Genomic DNA, 6,117 nt, shown 5'->3' on the forward strand with positions numbered 1-6,117 from the left:
TTATGAATTTCCAAATGTTTGAGTGTTTAAAATTTTATCTTTTTGATATCCATTTTCAGCTTAATCATTTGTGCTCAGAGATGTGGTGCTCTGATACTAACCTTTGAAATTTGTTGGTATTGTTGTGTTTCTGTAACTTATGCTCGATATCTAACTGTTTTGTTTTCTGGTCAGTCTTGCCTGTGGTAGCTTGTTTCCTCGTATATTCTCAATTTGGGGGTTTTGAGCTCATATTTTGTTAAACGTAATCTATGGGAGTCCAGAGAGCCTAAATTGGGGATACTTTCTTCCGGAGAGGATTTGCATTTGCTTGTGCCAGAAGCCAAATGGTGCTCCTGACCGAGACTCTATTAGCCCCTCAGGAGTCTCAGTTCAATCCGGGAGTCCCAGGTGTTCCCCCGTTCCGTGGCTAGGTCCAAGGCTTAGCCTCAGTTCACAATACTGATGTTGGCATTTGTTCCCAAGGGAAACCCGCTGCTCCTGCTGCATGTTGCTCGTCTTTCAGATAGGTTTCAGCTTAATGTTATTTTTTTTCTTCCTTTCATGATTTCTCTTACTTTCTAAAGAGCCCAGCAATGTACTAAACATTATGTTGTAATTTATCCAGGCTTTACTTGTATTTTAATGGGAGAGCCCTTTGCCTTATCCAGGCTGCCAGAAATAGGCATTACTGCAGTTTTTATATTTTCCTTCTTGTTTTTTAAGTGCCAGGAACTTATTAGAAGCCAGTCGACTTAGGCTCTGACTTCAAGTCAATAATGATCACAGCACAGTGGCACCATAACAGTTATGTTAGCATTAAGCACAAAGAGCTGTGGGGGCCCAGAGGACTAGCATATAGGTCACAAGGGGATCAGGGCTGACTTCCAGTAGAGGTAAGTAGGAGTTAGCTGGACAATTCTAACTCATAAAGCAAGGACAGAACAACATAAGACATATGGTAAAAAGAGTTAAATCACAGTACTCATTCTGCATAAGAGCTATTAAGTTCAGAGAGATTACTTTGGGCTGAATAATTTGGGAAAGGTTTCATGGAAAAGATACGCTTGAGTTAAGCCTTTAAGGTATGTGGAGCTTAGGTGAAAAAGAGGAAGACATTCCAGAAAAAGCAGAGTTTTGGGGATGTGAGATGTGACTAGAGGCATGGCAGAACAACCCCCCCATAGAGACCTAGCAGGCAGAAGGGGTGTGTATGAACAATACTGAGAAGTCAACTAGAAGAACATAAAACCAATATTATAGTTACCTGTTGACTGAATGAATGGATGAAAGGTATGAAGTTTCGATTAGAGGATGAAGGAACTGGAATCAGAAGGAACCAGCCAGGCAGACGGTTCCATGTAGGAGGAGAAGAGGGACTAGACCCGGTTGCTGACACATTAGAAGTGACAGGCACATGGGAAAATAAACCACTGGTGTTAGAATAGATGGAAGCATCCAAGGAAACGTCCTTACTTTGGTTGGGACTGGGGATGTATCCATTCATTCAGGGAGACCAGCCCACCTGAGGATTTTGAGATTTATATTTTTTTAAGTTTATTTTTTATTTTTTTAGTAATCTCTACACCCAGTGTGGGGCTAGAACTCTTGACCCCAAGATCAAGAGCTCTTCTGACTGAGCCGGCCAGTACCTGCCCCCCCACCATGGGTTTTTAAGTAGCCTGTTTTTAAAAGTAGCCTATTTTTTTACCTATATTAAAAATCTAACATGAGGGGCACCTGGCTGGCTCAGTTGGAAAAGTGTGCAACTCTTGACCTTGGGGTCGTGTGTTCAAAACCCACGTTGGATATAGAGATTACTTAAATTACTTAAATAAATAAAACTTTTAAAAATATCTAACATGAAACAAGTTATTGTAGTTTAGGCAGTCTTCAGTTTACTAAATGAAAGGTTTGGGGACTGCCTACTGCTTCCTCTCTACCATTCCTTATTCTCTCCCCAGCACCCTACTCTGCACTCCCATGGCCTCACCCACCAAGTGTCATATTTTTTTCATTTTCATTTACTAAAATTTGAAATAATCATTTACTTTTAAATCAAGACAAGCTCTACACGTCTAGTCTGTGGCCCCAAGTAAATGAACTTATTGTTTATTTTTGTGGATAATAAGCAACTTTTTTCAGAAATGAAAGCAAATGCCACATTCACTCACATACTAAACAGGGGGACTAATGTCATTATATACTTGTCTAAGTATTTTATCTCACATTATGATTCCTCAGTAGGCCTATCCCTTCTTTGCCTAGGATTGTCCTGCTGGCTGTATACTAAAGCTAAGCACAACATATATATATATAATGTATCATTCAAGAAATGTTCATGAGAAGGCATTTGTTTGCTGGAAAGAGCATGAATTCAGTTCACATCTTGACCTTACCACTTATGATTTTGAACATTTATTTAGTCCAGTTTTTCAAACTGTAGATTGCAACCCATTCATGGGTTGTGACACTGATTTAGCAGGATGCAAAACTGTTTTCAAAAAGGGAAAGAAAATAGCATAGAAAATATCAGAATGCATTGCATATAGTTAGGGTATTATTTCATGAAACCCTTATTTCAGTGAAGACACATTTGTGTGTTCTTCAGTGATCCTGATACAAAATGTATTTTATTGTGGGTTGAAATAAAAAAACCTTGAAAACAAATGACTTGACCATTCTGAAGCTCAGTTTCCATGAAATGGTATAGTATCTCTTTCACAGGATTGTAATGAGGAATAAATGAAGTAATGTTTGTTTTCATACACAGTAGGGGCTTGGGCAGTAACTGCTGGCTTCTTCATCTTTTCTCTGAAAAAAATCCCAGGGGCGCCTGGGTGGCTCAGTCGGTTAAGGGTTGGGCTCCTGATTTCAGCTCAGGTCATGACCTCACGGTCCTAAGATCAAGCCTGGCGTTGGGCTCTATACTCAGTGCAGAGTCTGCTTGTCCCTCCCTCTCTGCTTCTCCCCCAGCTCCCTGCTGCTCACGCTCTCTCTCTCTAAAATAAATAAAATCTTTAAAAAATAAAATAAAAATAGGTTTAGCATGGTGAGGAATTTTAGAGAATATCATAAATGTCATGCTTTTAATATAAGAAACGAGTAGCATTCAGTTTTATAATTTGACAACTGAGATCAAGAAGAAAAGCAAATAGGAAGAAAGAAGAAAAACTAGTTTAGTCAAATTATTTACTTGTTAATATTTTTAATTTAACTCATTTATGAAAAATAACTTTTCCCAAACAAACAAACAAAAAAAAATCAGTAAGACAGTTGGCATTGTTTTACGTTTTTGGAAATCCCTTTAATGCCTGACTGGATTCTCCTATCTGCTTCTGCATTCCATCTGTTGCTGTATCAACAAACATAATTTTTTCTCCATGTGGTAGGAACTAAGGATACGGCTAGAACACAAAGATAAAAGCTCTCCTGCCTGAGTTCAGACCAGAGGGGTTTGGAGACTCATAGAGAGAGTGAGTGAGTGAGTCAATAAATAAATAAATAAATAAATAAATAAATAAATAAATAAACGAGTGGGTGAGTAAATAAATAAATAAATCTCCAGAAAAAGAAAGACCAAGTCATATAGAGATGCAAAGAAGGGGCGCCTGGGTGGCACAGCGGTTAAGCGTCTGCTTTCGGCTCAGGGCGTGATCCCGGCGTTCTGGGATCGAGCCCCACATCAGGCTCCTCCGCTGTGAGCCTGCTTCTTCCTCTCCCACTCCCCCTGCTTGTGTTCCCTCTCTCGCTGGCTGTCTCTATCTCTGTCGAATAAATAAATAAAATCTTTAAAAAAAAAAGAGAGATGCAAAGAAATTCACACTCGAGCCCTTAGAGCTATAAACACAGAAAACTCAACACTCTTCCGCTTAATATTGTGTTTGTGAGAGGAGGACAGCGGAGAAAGCCTCACCTGGTTAATGGAAGTCTTAATAGGGGCACCTCGGTGGTTCAGTCGGTTAAGTGTCAGACTCTTGATTTCAGCTCAGGTCATGATCTCAGGGTTGTGAGATCAAGTCTGCATAGGGCTCTGAACTAGGCATGGAGCCTGCTTAAGATTTTTTCTCTCCCTCTCTTTCTGCCCCTCCACCACCCCCATCTCCCTCTAAAAAAATAATAAAGGACTTAATAACTGTCTGTAGCTATAAAAAGTTCCTGCTTCAAAGTCTGAGCACAGCTGTTCCTGAAATCTTGTTTTGTTGTTGTTGGAAAATAAAAAACTTCCTAATATTAAAAGTAGGGCTTTCACATCCCTTTTCACAATGTTTCAAAAACTGGCCTTAAGGGGGCACCTGGGTGGCTCAGTCCGGTAAGTGTCTGACTTCTGCTGGGGTCATGGTCTTGGGGTCCTGGGATGCTGGGATCGAGCCCCATGTCCAGCTCTGCATTCAGCAGGGAGTCTACTCCTCCCTCTGTACCCTCCCCCCCCACTCATCCTCTCTCTCTCAAATAAATAAACAAAATCTTATTTTATTTATTTATTTGTCAGAGAGAGACAGAGTACAAGCAGGGGGAGCAGCAGGCAGAGGGGGAGGCAGGCTCCCCACTGAATAGGGAGCCAAATGCAGGATTCAATCCCAGGAAGGACCCTGCGATACCGACCTGAGCCGAAGGCAGATGCTTAACCAATTGAGCCACCCAGGCATCTCTAAATAAATAAAATCTTTTAAAAAGGGGGGGCAGGGGGCTCAAGGCCTTTGGGAAAATATCCCTGGAAGGGAGGGATGTTTGATACTTTAAACTCGAGGCTAAAGCAAGATCATCACCTCCTGCCCCTTGCCTGACAGCTGATTGGGAGCTGGCCAAGAGTTACAGGACCTGACAGGTGGACTGGTGATTCCCCCTCCAGACCAGTGGTGACAAATTCAAACTATCTTTGGCACTCTTGGCCTCTTTTTTTTTCTCATCTTTCATTACTGTACTCCTGCTTTAACCTAGTTTATCAGCTTGCCCTCTCCTCAGGATTCAAGCAAATTCCCATTTCTATTTTTCAACATACAGTTGTTTAGTCTTCAGAATGCTCTCACCGCTTTTTTGTTCTGCTGGATCCTGCCCAGTATGTCTTCTAGTACGTGGCTTACAGTATTTTTGAGAAGTCTTCCATTCATTCATTCACCATATACTGAATGGCTAGCCCTTCTGTATTAATTAATCATACTCCTCTCTATTCCTTCAGCAGTTGGGTACCCCATTTGCTACTTTTGTACACACTGCATGTTTTACTTAGGTATTTTCAAGCTACTATTTTTTTTACTCTGCCTCCCCATTTGCTTCCATGTATTTTTAAAATTTCTTCTTTAATTTTCTTATTATTCCGGAAATTCATTCTATTCTGCCTCCCCATTAAACAGAAGCAGTGACCGTTTTCTTTCATCATGCTATATTATTGTCCCAAGAATAGTAATGTAGTGCTATGGTAGTAACCTGTACTCTCTTTTAATCCTCACAAAACCCTGTAAAGTGTTAATATTCCTGGAGCCACTTTGCAGACATAGAAACTGAGGTTGAAAGAGTTTACTTCAGTCCTCCCAAATCAGACTTTACGTGGCAGGGAAGGTGGCATCCAACCAAGGACAAATATTAAGTAAGGCCCTATGAGGGTTGGGACAGACATTCTAAGGGAGAGGGCTCCCAATCAATAATACTGACAAATACACAAAACCAAAACCAGACGTCCAGCTGCAGGGCGCGTTTTTGTTTATTTGTTTAGTTGTATATGGTTTGGTTTTGTTTGGAAGGGGTATGATCACTCACCTCTCCCGACCTGGCCCTGTCCAACCCCTCCCTGGAGGGATCGACGTCCGGCAGCTGGAGGCGGGAGGCCAAAGGCTACCCAGGCAGGTGGTGACCTCGGAGGCAGAACCACGGCCTCGAGTCGCGCCGCTAACGGCGACAGATTGACGCGGTTCTACCGCGCCATTCCCGAAGCGATAAGGAGCGTAATCTTGGCAGCGTCCTTAAAGATGAATAGAAGAAGGGTGGTGAGGGTGACTATCTTCACCGCCGGCCCTTTCTCTTTCTCCACTCCCCTCCGGGCCCCCCGCGCCCCTCCCACGGCCTAATTTACTAAGAGAGTCTTGCGGAATAGGGGAGGGGAGAAAGCCACCGATAGCAATTACGGTAACTCGGTTGCTA

This window comes from Ursus arctos, unplaced genomic scaffold (assembly GCF_023065955.2).
Source record: "Ursus arctos isolate Adak ecotype North America unplaced genomic scaffold, UrsArc2.0 scaffold_12, whole genome shotgun sequence".
Taxonomy (NCBI): Eukaryota; Metazoa; Chordata; class Mammalia; order Carnivora; family Ursidae; genus Ursus; species Ursus arctos.